Genomic DNA, 20,696 nt, shown 5'->3' with positions numbered 1-20,696 from the left:
AGGCCTTCCATAGGAGTGGCTTACAGGCTATATATGTGTCCAGATATAGGTTTAGATATAGGTATACTATATCTAAGCAAGGGGTGATTACACCCACTTGCCCCAGCTGAGTGATCAGCCAGTTGTGTCAATTTAAGAACCAGCCAGGGGTGGCAAAAGCTATGCTTCAGCCCCTGGTAGGCCTTGGTGGCACCTATGCCCTGGGCACCTATAGTGCATGGTACAGGGGCTGACAAGGAGTCCATTTCCAATTGTGGTATGTACCTATAGCACATGTATTACAAATTTAGAGAGAGAACAGCAGGCTGGGGGTCTGATTAGCAGGCCCACAGCCTCAGTAAGTCGAAAACCAGTGAAGCAAAAAGCAAAAATTGGGGTGACCATAGGATAGCAGACCCTACTCTCCTACAACACATGACACCACATGACCCACATGACAACACATGACAACACATAACACATGACACCACATGACACATGACAGCACATGACACCACATGACACATGACACCACATGACACATGATAAAACATGACACCACATGATTACATGACACAACATGACCCACATGACCAACATGACACATGATGACACATGACAACACATGACACCACATGACCCACATGACATGATGACGCATGACAACACATGACACCAGATGACCCACATGATGACACATGACACCACATGACAAATTACACCACATGACAACACATGATGATACATGACGACACATGACGACACATGACGACACATGACACATGATGACACATGATGACACATGATACCACATGACACATGATGACACATGATGACACATGATGACACATGACACCATATGACACCACATGACACCACATGACACCACATGATGACACATGATGACACATGATGACACATGATGACACATGACACCACATGACACATGATTGCACATGACACCACATGACAACACATGATGATACATGATGACACATGACAACACATGACACCACATGACACATGATGACACATGACACCACATGACACATGATGACACATGATGACACATGACACCACATGACGACACATGACACCACATGACACCACATAACACCACATGACCCACATGACACATGATGACACATGACACCACATGACACATTAAACCACATGACACCACATGACGACACATGACAACACATGACGACACATGACAACACCTGACGACACATGACACATGATGACACATGACACCACATGACACATGATGACACATGATGACACATGATGACACATGACACCACATGACGACACATGACGACAATAACACATGATGACACAACACCACATGACACCACAAGATACCACATGACACATGATAACACATGACACCACATGCCATCACATGGCACATGACACCACATGACACCACATGACACATGATGACACATGACGACACATGACACCACATGATGACATATGACACCACATGACACCACATGACACCACATGGCACCACATGATGACACATGATGACACATAACGACACATGACGACACATGACACACGATGACACATGACACCACATGACACCACATGATACCACATGACACCACATGACACATGATGACACATGACACCACATGATACCACATAACACCACATGGCATCACATGATGACACATGATGACACATGACAACACATGACGACATATGACACACGATGACACATGACACCACATGACATCACATGATACCACATGACACCACATGACACATGATGACACATGATGACACATGACACCACATGCCAACACATGATGACACATGATGACACATGACGACACATGATGACACATGACACCACATGTCAAATGACACCACATGATGACACATGATGATACATGACAACACATGATGACACATGACACCACATGACACATGATGACACATGACACCACATGACACATGATGACACATGATGACACATGATGACACATGATGACACATGATGACACATGACACCACATGACCCACATGACACCACATGACACATGAAACCACATGACGACACATGACAACACATGACAACACATGATGATACATGATGACACATGACACCACATGATGACACATGACACCACATGACACATGATGACACATGATGACAAATGACAACACATGACACATGAAACCACATGACAACACATGACAACACATGACGACACATGATGATACATGATGACACATGACACCACATGACCCACATGACCCACAAGACACATGATGACACATGATGACACATGATGACACATGACACCACATGACTCCACATGATACATGACAACACATGGCAACATATGATGACACATGATGATGCATGGCACATGACACATGGCACATGGCACATGACCACATGACACATGACACATGACACATGATGACACATGACACCACATGACACTTGACACATGATGGCACATGACACCACATGACTCCACATGATACATGACAACACATGGCAACATATGATGACACATGATGACGCATGGCACATGACACCACATGACACATGACACCACATGACACCACATGACAACAAATGACACCACATGATGACACATGATGACACATGACGACTCATGACACATGATGACACATGATGACACATGACAACACATGACACACAATGACACATGACACCACATGACACCACATGATACCACATGACACCACATGACACATGATGACACATGATGACACATGATGACATATGACGACACATGACACCTCATGACCCACATGACACATGATGACACATGACACCACATGACCCACATGACCCACATGACACATGATGACACATGACAAGACATGACACCACATGACCCACATGACACATTACAACTAATGACATGACATGGACACATGACCCACATGATGACACATGACAACACATGACACCACATGACCAACATGACACATGATGATGCATGACAACACATGACATGACGTGGACACATGACACATGACCCACATGATGACACATGACACCACATGCTGAAACATGATGACACATGACAACACATGATGACACATGACACCACATGACAAATGACACCACATGACGACACATGATGATACATGATGACACATGATGACACATGATAATACATGACACATGACGACACATGACACCACATGACACATGATGACACATGACACCACATGACAACACCTGATGACACATGACGACACATGATGACACATGACGACACATGACACATGATGACACATGACACCACATGACACATGATGACACATGACACCACATGACACATGATGACACATGACACAATATGACACTTGACACATGACACCACATGACTCCACATGATACATGACAACACACGGCAACATATGATGACACATGATGACGCATGGCACATGACACCACATGACACAACATGACACCACATGACACTTGATGGCACATGACACCACTTGACACATGACACCACATGACACCACATGACTCTACATGACACCGCATGACTGTAGGAGAGTAGGGTCTGCTATCCTATGGTCACCCCAATTTTTTGCTTTTTGCTTCACTGGTTTTCGACTTACTGAGGCTGTGGGCCTGCTAATCAGACCCCCAGCCTGCTGTTCTCTCTCTAAATTTATAATACATGTGGTATAGGTACATACCACAATTGGAAATAGACTCCTTGTCAGCCCCTGTACTATGCACCATAGGTGCTCAGGGCATACGTGCCACCAAGTCCTACCAGGGGCTGAAGCATAGCTTTTGCCACCCCTGGCTGGTTCTTAAATTGACACAACTGGCTGATCACTCAGCTGGGGCAAGTGGGTGTACTCACCCCTTGCTTAGATATAGTATACCTATATCTAAACCTATATCTGGACACATATAAACCTGTGAGTCACTCCTATGGAAGGCCTCATCAATCCTGGAGGCAGAGTGCGTGGTTTTATGTAAGATGGAGCTCTGGCATGAGCTGAGCCTGTCTGCAGCTTTCGGGAACAACTCCCTAAGCTGATCCGGGATAATGCCATACCATATACTCTTAAGCGCCTTATAATCCTCGCGGTTATATAGCAACTTTGGTTTGGCTTTATCAAAACATGTTGTGTAAGGTGTCATACGAATTGGAATACTACCCCCTCGCCAGTCCTGGCGACGGGGGTAGCATTCCACCCTTCTAGAGGGATAAGACATGTTACTTTACTGAAACGCGGTTGATTTAAAATGAACCTCAGATCCACAAAATGGATGCCTCTGCCACAGACACGGGTCTGGCCTCCTGCTGCTGACCGAAACTCAGCAAATGGTGGCCTGGACAAAAGGTTTCCTGTCGCAGACAGGAGATAGTGGATTGTAGCAGGGAGGTATCAAAGAAACCAGACACTGCCTGGGGAGCACAAGGCTGCCCCTTGCATAATCCGGCCAAACCGGTTCTAGGGCATCCCAGCCCCAGTCTCAGCGCGGCCTGGATCAAAGGAAAGAGGTGTAACCACCCCCTTCCTGGGTCCCACCCGTAGGAGGGGACCTAGCAGGATGTCCAGCCCACCAGATTCGAATAAGAGTGGGAGCAGTGCCAATGCAACTCAGATCATCCTGAAGAAACATAAGAAACGAATTCTGGACCCTTCGACATTCTACTCAACATAGAAGACTGTAGAATCTCCCTTGTGGTCAAGGAGTGACCACCCTGTGCATACAGGCACCATCCAGCCCTCGACCCTTGCTTTGTTGCAGTTCCTGCCGAAACTCAAGCAACAGAGATTGACGAGATCAAGCTTGCCTGCCTTCTCCCAGCCCGATCCACAGTCCCCTGCAAAGTTGAGACCCGTGGAGGCAACCGGAAGCGTGGGGCACGCCATCTTGAAAAGGCCCCACCCCGAGCTACACTTGCACCAAATCTACCCCCTCCACACTTGACGAGTGCTGCATGGGGCCCTTCTGCTTGTGTTGGCTTGACGCATTGGCCCAGTCACTTGCCAGCTGGCTTGTGGCCCCTGTGCCGATGAAAACTTGAATACGACTTGCTTTTCTGTTTGCTCCAGATCTGCATCCGCTCCTGTGAAAAGGAGCCCCCACTCTGACCCTCCTGGTGCAAGTGAGAAGCAATCTCCCGGTTCCACGTGGATTGCTTTTGCCAAGTGCTGTTTGCTGCAATCTTGAAGCCGACGGTGCTGACGGCGAGAACCTGCGTGGGACAGATCGTGACCTGCTCCTGGACGTCGCAGATGCCCCAGAGCCCACGTGACAGCGGAGAGAAGCCTCTCGACAACCACCTGATTGCGCCCGACATTGACTGGTTCCGTCCTGGTTCCACCCTGGTCACTGCTGAGTGACCCAGACTCTGTCCCCTCTGCTTTCAGATACATCTCGACTTCGATTCGCCCTTGGATCACACCGGACACTTCTGCTTCCCATCGCCTGCAGCTTCTTCAGCTCCAAGCACCAAGAGCCTGCGTATCAAAACCCGACGCCACTTCGACCCTGTGCACCCACTTCCTGTGGGTGAGGTAACATTGCAACGCTGGTGTTCCTACACTGGTCCACACCTCTAGGGTCTGTGTCTTAAGTTTTGTTCCTCTAGGTTCAGCGGAAGTATCTTTAAACTCACTTTGTGTAACTTTTACGCACCATTGACATTGCATTGGTGCAAGCCGCACTTTCCATGCTGCACCCGAATTCCGTGGGCTACTCCCGACTTCAGCATTGCTAGTCCTGACTGCTCCCAGCGATTCTCTAGGCCCTAGGCCTAACCATTGTTCGATTGGTATCTCTTATACCATTTTTTTAGTATATGGTTTGAGTGGCCACCGGCCCTCATCCAAAATTGTGCAACTGTGTATCTTACACTGTGCTTTTGATTTAACGCTTGTGCCCCTTTGCTCATAAAGAGTACTGGGGATTAATTTAGAAATAAACACATATATTTTTATAATATATACTTGTGTGGTGTCCTTTCATTTGGTATTACAAGATTGTATGTGGTAAAACAGCTCGCTTAACACGACCTCTTAAGTTAAGCCTTTAAGGCTGCTTAGTCCATGCTACCACTAGGATAGCTTGTCTAACAAGGTTGACTTAAAACGAGACATCTTTGGGGTTTGTTTGGACTGATACCAAGTGGTTCCAGAATTGGAACTGTCTCCTCACCCACGCACTCAAAGCCCTCTACGACCTTAATGCCTCAACATGCGACTATCCTTCTACACCCCCTCCCGCCAACTACGATCGTCCAATCAAGCCCTCGCCACAATTCCGCGCATCCACAGATACACCATGGGGGAAAGGTCTTTCTCCTACTTGGCGGCCAAAACTTGGAATTCTCTCCCCACCCACCTCCGCCTTACACAGAACCACCTCTCATTCAGAAAGCAACTAAAAACTTGGATATTCGATAAGTAAAGCACCTCCCTCCCTCAAGCGCCTTGAGACCCTATGGGTGAGTAGTGCTCTATACAAATTTTGGAACTTGAACTTGAACCACATGACTCCACATGATACATGACGACACATGACAAATGATGACACATGACACCACATGACACATGATAACACATGACACCACATGACTCCACATGATACATGACAACACATGACACAGGACACCACAAGACACATGATGACACATGTTGACACGTGACTCCACATGACACCACATGATACCACATGACACATGATGACACCACATGACACCACATGACACCACATGACACATGATGACACATGACGATACATGACACCACATGACACCACATGACACATGACACCACATAACACCACATGACAATACATGACACTACATGACATAATATGATGTGACACATGAAACCACATGCCATTACATGACAAAACATGACACCACATGACACATGATGACTCATGACATATGCCAACACAATATGACACATTACACTGCATGAACCCACATGACAAAACATGGCACATGACACCACATAATACTTGACACCACATGACAACACATGACACTTGATGGCACATGACACCACTTGACACATGACACCAAGTGACACATGACACCACATGACACCACATGACTCATGATGACACATGATGATACATGATGACACATGACCCATGATGACCCATGATGACCCATGATGACCCATGATGACCCATGATGACACATGATGACACACAATGACACATGACACATGATGACAGATGACACATGATGACATATGATGATGCATGACACCACATGATACTTGACACCACATGACAACACATGACACATAACACCACATGGCACCACTTGACATATGACACATGACACATGACACCATATGACACCACATGACACATGACATCACATGACATATGGCTTATGCCACTACATGACAACACATGACACCACATGCCAACACATGACAGCACATGACACATGACAACATGACACATGATGAATACCACCACATGACACTAGACACCACATGAAACATGACACATAATGACACATGACACCACATTGCACATGATGATACATGACCGTCGCACTCTCTCTCATGGCCTAAGCACCCGCTTTACTTTACAGGTATCTCCTGACACCACATGACACCACATGACACCACATGGCACCACATGATGACACATGATGACACATGACGACACATGACGACACATGACACACGATGACACATGACACCACATGACACCACATGATACCACATGACACCACATGACACATGATGACACATGACACCACATGATACCACATACCACCACATGGCTTCACATGATGACACATGACACATGACAACACATGACGACACATGACACATGATGACACATGACACCACATGACATCACATGATACCACATGACACCACATGACACATGATGACACATGATGACACATGATGACACATGACACATGATGACACATGACACCTCATGACCCACATGACACATGATGACACATGATGACACATGACACCACATGACCCACATGACCCACATGACAAATGATGACACATGACAACACATGACACCACATGACACCACATGACCCACATGACACATGATGATGCATGACAACACATGACACCACATGACCCACATGAAACCACATGACACATGAAACCACATGACGACACATGACAACACATGACAACACATGATGATACATGATGACACATGACACCACATGACACATGATGACACATGACACCAAATGACACATTACACCACATGACACCACATGACGACACATGACACCACATGACAACACATGACACCACATGACACCACATGACACCACATGACCCATATGACACATGATGACACATGACACCACATTAAACATTAAACCACATGACACCACATGACGACACATGACGACACATGATGACACATGACGACACATGACACATGATGACACATGACACCAAATGACACATGATGACACATGACACCACATGACAACACATGACGACACATGACACCACATGACATCACATGACACCACATGACACATGACGACAAATGACACATGACGACATGACACCACATGACACTACAAGATACCACATGACACATGACACCACATGACACCACATGACACCACATGACACATGATGACACATGACGACACATGACACCACATGATGACACATGATGACACATGACACCACATGAAACCACATGACACCACATGACACCACATGACACCACATGATGACACATGATGACACATGACGACACATGACACATGATGACACATGACACCACATGATACCACATGACACCACATGGCACCACATGATGACACATGATGACACATGACGACACATGACGACAAATGACACACAACACATGAAACCACATGACACCACATGATACCACATGACACCACATTACACATGATGACACATGATGACACATGATGACACATGATGACACATGATGACACATGACACCTCATGACCCACATGACACATGATGACACATGATGACACATGACACCACATGACCCACATGACCCACAAGACACATGATGACACATGACAACACATGACACATGATGACACATGACACCACATGACGCATGACAACACACGACGACACATGACGACACATGATGACACATGACACCACATGACAAATTACACCACATGACGACACATGACGACACATGAAGACACATGACACATGATGACACATGACACCAAATGACACATGATGACACATGACACTACATGACAACACATGACGACACATGACACCACATGACACCACATGACACATGACGACAAATGACACATGACGACATGATACCACATGACACTACAAGATACCACATGACACATGACACCACATGACACCACATGACACATGATGACACATGATGACACATGACACCACATGACCCACATGACAAATGATGACACATGACAACACATGACACCACATGACACCACATGACCCACATGACACATGATGACACATGACACCTCATGACCCACATGAGACATGATGACACATGATGACACATGACACCACATGACCCACATGACCCACATGACAAATGATGACACATGACAACACATGACACCACATGACACCACATGACCCACATGACACATGATGATGCATGACAACACATGACACCACATGACCCACATGAAACCACATGACACATGAAACCACATGACCACACATGACAACACATGACTGTAGGAGAGTAGGGTCTGCTATCCTATGGTCACCCCAATTTTTGCTTTTTGCTTCACTGGTTTTCGACTTACTGAGGCTGTGGGCCTGCTAATCAGACCCCCAGCCTGCTGTTCTCTCTCTAAATTTATAATACATGTGCTATAGGTACATACCACAATTGGAAATGGGCTCCTTGTCAGCCCCTGTACCATGCACTATAGGTGCTCAGGGCATAGGTGCCACCAAGGCCTACCAGGGGCTGAAGCATAGCTTTTGCCACCCCTGGCTGGTTCTTAAATTGACACAACTGGCTGATCACTCAGCTGGGGCAAGTGGGTGTAATCACCCCTTGCTTAGATATAGTATACCTATATCTAAACCTATATCTGGACACATATATAGCCTGTAAGCCACTCCTATGGAAGGCCTCATCAATCCTGGAGGCAGAGTGCGTGGCTTTATGTGAGATGGTGCTCTGGCGTGAGCTGAGCCTGTCTGCAGCTGTCGGGAACAACTCCCTAAGCTGATCCGGGATAACGCCATACCATATACTCTTAAGCGCCTTATAATCCTCGCGGTTATATAGCAACTTTGGTTTGGCTTTATCAAAACATGTCGTGTAAGGTGTCATACGAATTGGAATACTACCCCCTCGCCAGTTCTGGCGACGGGGGTAGCATTCCACCCTTCTAGAGGGAGAAGACATGTTACTTTACTGAAACGCGGTTGATTTAAAATGAGCCTCAGATCCACAAAATGGATGCCCCTGCCACAGACACGGGTCTGGCCTCCTGCTGCTGACCGAAACCCGGCAGAGGAGGCCTGGACAAAGAGTTTCCTGTCACAGGGCGGTGTCAAACCACCCCAGACAGGAGATAGTGGATTGGAGTAGGGAGGTTTCAAAGAAACCAGACACTGCCTGGGGAGCACAAGGCTGCCCCTTGCAGGATCCGGCCAAACCGGTTCTGGGGCCTCCCAGCCCCTGTCCCAGCGCGGCCAGGATCAAAGGAGAGGGGTGTAACCACCCCCTTCCTGGGTCCCACCCATAGGAGGGGACCTAGCAGGATGTCCAACTCCCCAGATTCGAATAAGAGGGGGAGCAGTCCCAACGGACCTCAGATCATCCTGAAGAAACATAAGAAACGAAATCTGGACCCTTCGACTTTCTACACGACGTGAGAAGACTGAAGAATCTCCCTTGTGGTCAAGGAGTGACCACCCTGTGCAAACAGGCACCATCCAGCCCTCGACCCTTGCTTTGTTGCAGTTCCCGCCGGAACTCGAGCGACAGAGATCGACGAGATCAAGCTTGCCTGCCTTCTACCTGCCCGATCCACAGTCCCTGCAGAGCTGGGACCCGTGGAGGCGACCGGAAGCGTGGGGCACGCCATCTTGAAAAGGCCACGAGACGCTGACCGTGCAGGCCACGAGTGATCCTCGAAGCTGTGCACCGGGGTTTGAGAAGCCCCATCCCCGAGCTCCACTTGCACCAAAGCTCACCCCTCCACACTCGACGAGTGCTGCGTGGGGCCCTTCTGCTTGTGTGCGCTCGACGCGTTGGCCCGGTCACTTGCCAGCTGGCTTGTGGCCCCTGTGCCGACGAAACTTGAAATACGACTTGCTTTTCTGGTTGCTCAAGATCTGCACCAGCTCCTGTGAAAAGGAGCACCCACTCTGACCCTCCTGGTTTGAGTGATAAGCAATCTCCAGGTTCCGCGTGGATTGCTTTTGCCAAGTGCTGTTTGCTGCAATCTTGAAGCCGACGGTGCTGACGGCGAGAGCCTACGTGGGACAGATCGTGACCTGCTCCTGGACGTCGCAGATGCCCCAGAGCCCACGTGACAGCGGAGAGAAGCCTATCGACAACCGCCTGATTGCGCCCGACATTGCCTGGTTCCGTCCTGGTTCCACCCTGGTCACTGCTGAGTGACCCAGACTCTGTCCCCTCTGCTTTCAGGTTCTTTTCTACTTCGATCCACCCTTGGATCGCACCGGACACTTCTGCTTCACAGCGCCTGCAGCTGCAACAGCTTCAAGCACCAAGAACCTGCGTGACAGAACCCGACGCCACTTCGACCCTGTGCACCCACGGCCTGTGGGTGAGGTAACTTTGCAACGCCGGTGTCCATACACTGGTACACACCTCTAGGGTCTGTGTCTAAAGTTTTGTGTTCCTAGGTTCAGCGGAAGTATCTTTTAATTCACTTTAACTGACTTTTACGCACCATTGACAGTGCATTGGTGCGCGCCGCACTTTCCGTGCTGCACCCGTCTCCTGTGGGCTACTCCCGACTTCATCATTGCTAGTCCTGACTGCTCCCAGCGAATCTCTAGGCCCTAGGCCTAACCATTGTTCGATAAGTGTTACTTATACCACTTTTTTGATATATGGTCTGAGTGGCCACCCGCCCTCATCCATAATTGTGCAACTTTATATGTGTAACAGTGCTTTTGACTTAACGCTTGTGCCCCTTTCCTCATAAAGAGTACTGGGGAGTAATTTAGAAATAAATACATATATTTTTATAATATATACTTGTGTGGTGTCCTTTCATTTGATTACAGGATTGTATGTGGTAAAACAGCTCGCTTAACACGACCTCTTAAGTTAAGCCTTTAAGGCTGCTTAGTCCATGCTACCACTAGGATAGCTTGTCTATAAGGTTGACTTACAACCTGACATCTTTGGGGTTTGTTTGGACTGATACCAAGTGGTTCCAGAATTGGAAACACTACATATCAGGCCAACTTCTCACATTGGTGTGCAGCGGTGCGGATTTGAGCTTGCTGTTTGTTTTACCATTGCAATCTTTATCAAATTGAAAGATCACATCAAGTACCTCTAGGTACATATAAATCAAAAGCTTAGCATATTAAGTTCTACTGAACTTAGTAGTTGTAGATTAAAGGGATTAGCACACCCTGACTACAACTCACTAGCAAGGTACAGTAGGAAACCACTTAGTGTAGGTAAGTGCACCACTTACACCTCACTAGCAGTCATGTCTGATACAGGTAGAGCTTCAGGCTCTGCTCCTGTAATAGTTGATCCTATAGGGACAACATCCAGATATGACAACCTTAGCCACAAAGACCTGAGTGCCTTGTGCACAGCCAGGGGGCTAAAAAAGGGCAGAGGCCCTACCATTCCTTCCCTAGTAGCTCTCCTAGAAAAGGATGATCTAGATAAGGTGAGTCAGGCTCCCTTAGATTCAGGTGAAGGGATAAACTCCCCTGAGAATGAGAATCTTCCAGAAGAAGAAGAGGAGGAGGAAGAGGAAGAGGAAGGCTCTGATGTAGAAGAGCCTGAAGATCAGGATCAGGAGGGAAACCAGGTACAGGTTGCCAGGCTTAACCAGGCCAACTTAGACCTACATCGGAATGGAGAGGGCCAGCACCACTCCAGATCTCATAACCAAATTCTCCCAGGTAACAGGAGGGTGAGATCTCTATCAAGGGATTCTCATCTTTCTAGTGCCTCAAGAGAATCTCAAAGAGGAATGACTTCCTCCCAGAGAAAAGAGCATAGGGCCAGGATGAGGGCTGTCCAACTCCAAATAGAAAGGGAAGAGGTAGCCTTGGCTCAAGCTAAACTTGCTTTAGCAAGAGAAAGAAAATTGTGTGGCTTAGATGCCACTGGTGGCAGCAAAGTTCCTAAAGAAAAAGACAGGGCCTATGACAATAGAAACCTGACAAAAATTGTGCCCCCCTACAAGGAAGGGGATGATATCCACAAATGGATGACTGCTCTTGAGAGGGCCTGCATGGTACAGCAGGTCCCTGAGGATCAGTGGGCAGCAATTTTATGGTACTCCTTTTCTGAGAAAGGGAGGGACAGGCTCCTCACTGTTAGACCTGAGGATGCCAAAAACTACTCTGTTCTGAAGAGTGCTCTTATTGAAGGGTTTGGCCTAACCACTGAGCAATACAGGTTGTTGTTCAGAGACACCCAAAAAGCACAGACTCAGGACTGGACTGATTTTGTAGATTGTGCCACTAAGGCTCTGGAGGGTTGGCTGCAGGGAAGTAAAGTTTCAGACTATACAGGATTGTACAATCTTATGATGAGAGAGCAGATCCTTAATAACTGTCAGAACCAGCTGTTGCATCAATACCTTGTTGACTCTGATTTGACCTCTCCCCAAGAATTGGGAAAGAAGGCAGACAAATGGGTCAGAACAAGGATTAAGCAGAAAAACCAGAACCAAGGTGACCAGAAGAAAACAGACCAGAAGGGTGGGAATCAGAAAGATAAAGAAAAGGACCAGAAGTCTTCAGGCCCCCAAACTAGTAATAAGGAGGGGGGTTCCCAAAATGGAAACAAGAAAAAGAAGAATGATGGCCCAAAGAAACCTTGGTGTAATACCTGCAAATCAGTTTCACACTGGGGCAGTGAATGCACTAAGAAAAATCCAGTCCCCACCACTGCAGCTCCTAAAGCAACTGCACCCCCTAGTACAGTCAGCAGTGGTGGTACACAGCCAAAGGGTTTAGTAGGGTTGACCCTGGGTACTGAGGTGGAATCTGGCCTAGTCAGAATCCCCACACAGGCAGTTCTCCTATATGATGTGGACTTATCTTTGCCCACTGCAGTAAGCCCCAGTAACCTGGGCAAATATAGGCAGACTCCCTTAATTAATGAGAAACTGGCTCAGGCCTACAGGGACACTTGTGCCAGTGTCACAATGGTGACACCTGGCTTTGTGGACCCTGGACAGATTGTACTAGGTGAAAGTTACCTAGTGACCAATGCAAGCAACTCCACTACTTCCCATAGTGTGGCTGTTGTGAACTTCTCCTGGGGAGGGGTAGATGGCCTAAAGAAAGTTGTTGTGAGTGCAGACCTCCCAGTAGACTGTCTGTTAGGCAATGATCTTGAAAGCTCAGTTTGGTCAGAAGTGGAGTACAGGACTCATGCAGAAATGCTAGGGATTTCAGCTCATGTCCTTGCAGTGACAAGGTCTCAGGCTAAGAAGTGCCTTCCTGAACCAGTGGTGGATCTTGAAACAATAGACCAACCACAACCCAAGAGAAGGAGCAAGAGGGTTAAGGCTGTGCCTTCCCACTTGCCCCAGGTTGAGGATCAGGTTTCACAGGAAACTGATTCTGCAGTCCAAGAGGAGACTGTCTCAGAGGAGCTTGAACCTGATCAGGTTGAGTTTCTGGGGACAGGGGGACCCTCAAGGGCAGACCTGGGGCAGGCCCAATTAGATTGCCCTTCACTTGAACCCCTCAGACAGCAAGCTGCTGCTGAGGCTGCAGGGAATGCTCAAGGTACCCATAGAGTGTATTGGGATGAAGGACTCCTTTATTCAGAGGCTAGAGACCCCAAGCCTGGCACAACCAGGAGGTTGGTTATACCTTTGAAGTTTAGGGGCTTCCTTCTTACCTTGGCCCATGATATTCCCCTTGCAGGACACTTAGGCCAGAATAAGACTTGGGACAGGCTTGTTCCACACTTTCACTGGCCTCACATGTCAGAAGATGTCAAGGAGTTTTGTCGCTCCTGTGTCACTTGCCAAGCCAGTGGTAAGTCAGGTGGCACAACAAAGGCCCCCCTGATACCACTACCTGTGGTGGGGGTACCCTTTGAAAGAGTTGGAATAGACATTGTGGGTCCCATGGATCCTCAAACAGCATCTGGGCACAGATTTATACTGGTGGTAGTGGATCATGCCACCAGGTACCCAGAAGCAATTCCCCTGAGGACCACCACAGCTCCTGTGGTGGCAAAAGCCCTCATTGCAGTTTTCTCAAGAGTGGGCTTTCCAAAGGAGGTTCTTTCAGACAGAGGTGCCAACTTTATGTCTGGATACTTAAAAGCAATGTGGAAAGAGTGTGAAGTAAACTATAAGTTTACCACACCCTACCATCCACAGTGCAATGGGCTTGTGGAAAGGTTCAACAAGACCCTAAAGGGAATGATAAAAGGTTTACCAGAGAAGCTTAGGCAGAAATGGGACATCCTTTTACCCTGCTTGCTCTTTGCTTACAGAGAGGTCCCACAGAAGGGGGTTGGCTACAGCCCTTTTGAACTTTTGTTTGGCCACCCTGTAAGGGGTCCACTGAGTTTAGTGAAGGAAGGATGGGAGTTACCTCTCAAAAAGCCTAAACTAGACATTGTGGACTATGTACTTGGTCTCCGCTCCAGGATGGCTGAATACATGGAGAGAGCATCCAAAAACCTTGAGGCAAGTCAGGAATTACAGAAAGCCTGGCATGACCAAAAGGCTGTTCTGGTTGAGTACCAGCCAGGGCAGAAGGTGTGGGTGTTGGACCCAGTGGGGCCAGCAGCTCTCCAGGACAAATGGACTGGACCCTACCCTATCATTGAGAAAAAGGGAGAAGTCACCTATGTGGTTGACTTTGGCACCCCTAGGAGCCCCCACAGGGTGCTCCATGTCAATCGTTTGAAAGCATTTGTTGACAGGGAGGACATGAGTCTCCTCATGGCCACAGATGGGGAACAGGAGGAAGAGAGTGACCCTCTCCCAGACCTGCTTTCCCAGAACCCTGATGATGGTTCAGTTGATGGAGTAGCCTTAGCAGGCAGCCTCACTGAGCAGCAACAGGTGGACTGCAGGCAGGTGTTGCAGGCCCACAGACACTTGTTTTCACTCACACCCAGTCAGACTAACTGGTGCACCCATGAGGTGGATACTGGTGACAATCTGCCTGTGAAGAATAAGATCTACAGGCAACCTGACCATGTCAGGGATTGTATAAAGGCTGAGGTGCAAAAGATGTTGGAGCTTGGAGTGATTGAGCCATCAGAGAGCCCATGGGCTAGCCCAGTGGTCCTTGTGCCAAAACCTCATACCAAAGATGGGAAGAGAGAAATGAGGTTTTGTGTGGACTACAGAGGTCTCAATGCTGTCACTAGGACAGATGCTCATCCCATTCCAAGAGCAGATGAGCTCATTGATAAATTGGCTTCTGCCAAGTTTCTGAGCACATTTGATTTGACAGCTGGCTACTGGCAAATCAGACTAGCTGAAGAGTCAAAAGCCAAAACAGCATTCTCTACCCCTAGTGGGCATTATCAGTTTGTGGTGATGCCCTTTGGTTTGAAGAATGCACCTGCCACCTTCCAAAGGTTGGTGAATCAAGTCCTTGCTGGGCTGGATGACTTTTGTGCAGCATATCTAGATGATATTGCTGTCTTTAGCTCCACCTGGGAGGATCACCTGATCCACCTGAAGAAGGTTCTGTAGGCCCTGCAAAAGGCAGGCCTGACTATCAAGGCTACTAAGTGCCAGATAGGGCAGAGCAAGGTTGTGTACTTGGGCCACCTAGTAGGTGGGGGTCAAGTTCAACCACTGGAGAGCAAGATCCAGACCATACAGGACTGGGCTCCTCCAACTACCCAGACACAAGTCAGAGCCTTCTTGGGCCTGACTGGGTATTACAGAAAATTTGTAAAGAACTATGGGTCCATTGTGACACCATTGAATGACTTGACATCCAAGAAGATGCCCAAAAAGGTTCAGTGGACAGTTAGCTGTCAAAAGGCATTTGATGACCTGAAGAAGGCCATGTGCTCTGCACCTATCCTGAAGAGTCCTGACTACTCCAAACAGTTCATTGTACAGACAGATGCTTCTGAGTTGGGGGTGGGAGCTGTGCTTTCACAACTTAATCAAGATGGTCAAGACCAGCCCATTGCTTTTATTAGCAGAAGGCTGCCCCCCAGGGAGAAACGTTGGTCAGCTATTGAGAGGGAGGCCTTTGCTGTGGTTTGGGCCCTGAAGAAGTTGAGGCCATACTTGTTTGGTACTCACTTCCTAATTCAGACAGACCATAAGCCCCTCTTGTGGCTAAATCAGATGAAGGGTGAAAATCCCAAACTGCTCAGGTGGTCCATTTCCCTACAGGGGATGGACTTTACAGTGGAGCACCGCCCAGGGACTGACCATGGTAATGCAGATGGTCTCTCCAGGTACTTCCACTTAGAACATGAAGACTTATCTGGTCAAGGTTAAGTTTAATGTCCCTGCGTTTGGGGGGGGGGGGTTATGTAGGAGAGTAGGGTCTGCTATCCTATGGTCACCCCAATTTTTGCTTTTTGCTTCACTGGTTTTCGACTTACTGAGGCTGTGGGCCTGCTAATCAGACCCCCAGCCTGCTGTTCTCTCTCTAAATTTATAATACATGTGCTATAGGTACATACCACAATTGGAAATGGGCTCCTTGTCAGCCCCTGTACCATGCACTATAGGTGCTCAGGGCATAGGTGCCACCAAGGCCTACCAGGGGCTGAAGCATAGCTTTTGCCACCCCTGGCTGGTTCTTAAATTGACACAACTGGCTGATCACTCAGCTGGGGCAAGTGGGTGTAATCACCCCTTGCTTAGATATAGTATACCTATATCTAAACCTATATCTGGACACATATATAGCCTGTAAGCCACTCCTATGGAAGGCCTCATCAATCCTGGAGGCAGAGTGCGTGGTTTTATGTGAGATGGTGCTCTGGCGTGAGCTGAGCCTGTCTGCAGCTGTCGGGAACAACTCCCTAAGCTGATCCGGGATAACGCCATACCATATACTCTTAAGCGCCTTATAATCCTCGCGGTTATATAGCAACTTTGGTTTGGCTTTATCAAAACATGTCGTGTAAGGTGTCATACGAATTGGAATACTACCCCCTCGCCAGTTCTGGCGACGGGGGTAGCATTCCACCCTTCTAGAGGGAGAAGACATGTTACTTTACTGAAACGCGGTTGATTTAAAATGAGCCTCAGATCCACAAAATGGATGCCCCTGCCACAGACACGGGTCTGGCCTCCTGCTGCTGACCGAAACCCGGCAGAGGAGGCCTGGACAAAGAGTTTCCTGTCACAGGGCGGTGTCAAACCACCCCAGACAGGAGATAGTGGATTGGAGTAGGGAGGTTTCAAAGAAACCAGACACTGCCTGGGGAGCACAAGGCTGCCCCTTGCAGGATCCGGCCAAACCGGTTCTGGGGCCTCCCAGCCCCTGTCCCAGCGCAGCCAGGATCAAAGGAGAGGGGTGTAACCACCCCCTTCCTGGGTCCCACCCATAGGAGGGGACCTAGCAGGATGTCCAACCCCCCAGATTCGAATAAGAGGGGGAGCAGTCCCAACGGACCTCAGATCATCCTGAAGAAACATAAGAAACGAAATCTGGACCCTTCGACTTTCTACACGACGTGAGAAGACTGAAGAATCTCCCTTGTGGTCAAGGAGTGACCACCCTGTGCAAACAGGCACCATCCAGCCCTCGACCCTTGCTTTGTTGCAGTTCCCGCCGGAACTCGAGCGACAGAGATCGACGAGATCAAGCTTGCCTGCCTTCTACCTGCCCGATCCACAGTCCCTGCAGAGCTGGGACCCGTGGAGGCGACCGGAAGTGTGGGGCACGCCATCTTGAAAAGGCCACGAGACGCTGACCGTGCAGCCCACGAGTGATCCTCGAAGCTGTGCACCGGGGTTTGAGAAGCCCCAGCCCCGAGCTCCACTTGCACCAAAGCTCACCCCTCCACACTTGACGAGTGCTGCGTGGGGCCCTTCTGCTTGTGTGCGCTCGACGCATTGGCCCGGTCACTTGCCAGCTGGCTTGTGGCCCCTGTGCCGACGAAACTTGAAATACGACTTGCTTTTCTGGTTGCTCCAGATCTGCACCAGCTCCTGTGAAAAGGAGCACCCACTCTGACCCTCCTGGTTCGAGTGATAAGCAATCTCCCGGTTCCTTGTGGATTGCTTTTGCCAAGTGCTGTTTGCTGCAATCTTGAAGCCGACGGTGCTGACGGCGAGAGCCTACGTGGGACAGATCGTGACCTGCTCCTGGACGTCGCAGATGCCCCAGAGCCCACGTGACAGCGGAGAGAAGCCTATCGACAACCGCCTGATTGCGCCCGACATTGCCTGGTTCCGTCCTGGTTCCACCCTGGTCACTGCTGAGTGACCCAGACTCTGTCCCCTCTGCTTTCAGGTACTTTTCTACTTCGATCCACCCTTGGATCGCACCGGACACTTCTGCTTCACAGCGCCTGCAGCTGCAACAGCTTCAAGCACCAAGAACCTGCGTGACAGAACCCGACGCCACTTCGACCCTGTGCACCCACGGCCTGTGGGTGAGGTAACTTTGCAACGCCGGTGTCCATACACTGGTACACACCTCTAGGGTCTGTGTCTAAAGTTTTGTGTTCCTAGGTTCAGCGGAAGTATCTTTTAATTCACTTTAACTGACTTTTACGCACCATTGACAGTGCATTGGTGCGCGCCGCACTTTCCGTGCTGCACCCGTCTCCTGTGGGCTACTCCCGACTTCATCATTGCTAGTCCTGACTGCTCCCAGCGAATCTCTAGGCCCTAGGCCTAACCATTGTTCGATAAGTGTTACTTATACCACTTTTTTGATATATGGTCTGAGTGGCCACCCGCCCTCATCCATAATTGTGCAACTTTATATGTGTAACAGTGCTTTTGATTTAACGCTTGTGCCCCTTTCCTCATAAAGAGTACTGGGGAGTAATTTAGAAATAAATACATATATTTTTATAATATATACTTGTGTGGTGTCCTTTCATTTGATTACAGGATTGTATGTGGTAAAACAGCTCGCTTAACACGACCTCTTAAGTTAAGCCTTTAAGGCTGCTTAGTCCATGCTACCACTAGGATAGCTTGTCTATAAGGTTGACTTACAACCTGACATCTTTGGGGTTTGTTTGGACTGATACCAAGTGGTTCCAGAATTGGAAACACTACATATCAGGCCAACTTCTCACAATGACAACACATGATGATACATGATGACACATGACACCACATGACACATGATGACACATGACACCACATGACACATTACACCACATGACACCACATGACGACACATGACACCACATGACAACACATGACACCACATGACACCACATGACACCACATAACCCATATGACACATGATGACACATGACACCACATTAAACATTAAACCACATGACACCACATGACGACACATGACGACACATGAT

This window comes from Lissotriton vulgaris, chromosome 2_2 (assembly GCF_964263255.1).
Source record: "Lissotriton vulgaris chromosome 2_2, aLisVul1.2, whole genome shotgun sequence".
Classification (NCBI taxonomy): Eukaryota; Metazoa; Chordata; class Amphibia; order Caudata; family Salamandridae; genus Lissotriton; species Lissotriton vulgaris.
Note: the sequence above shows the minus strand (reverse complement) of the source record.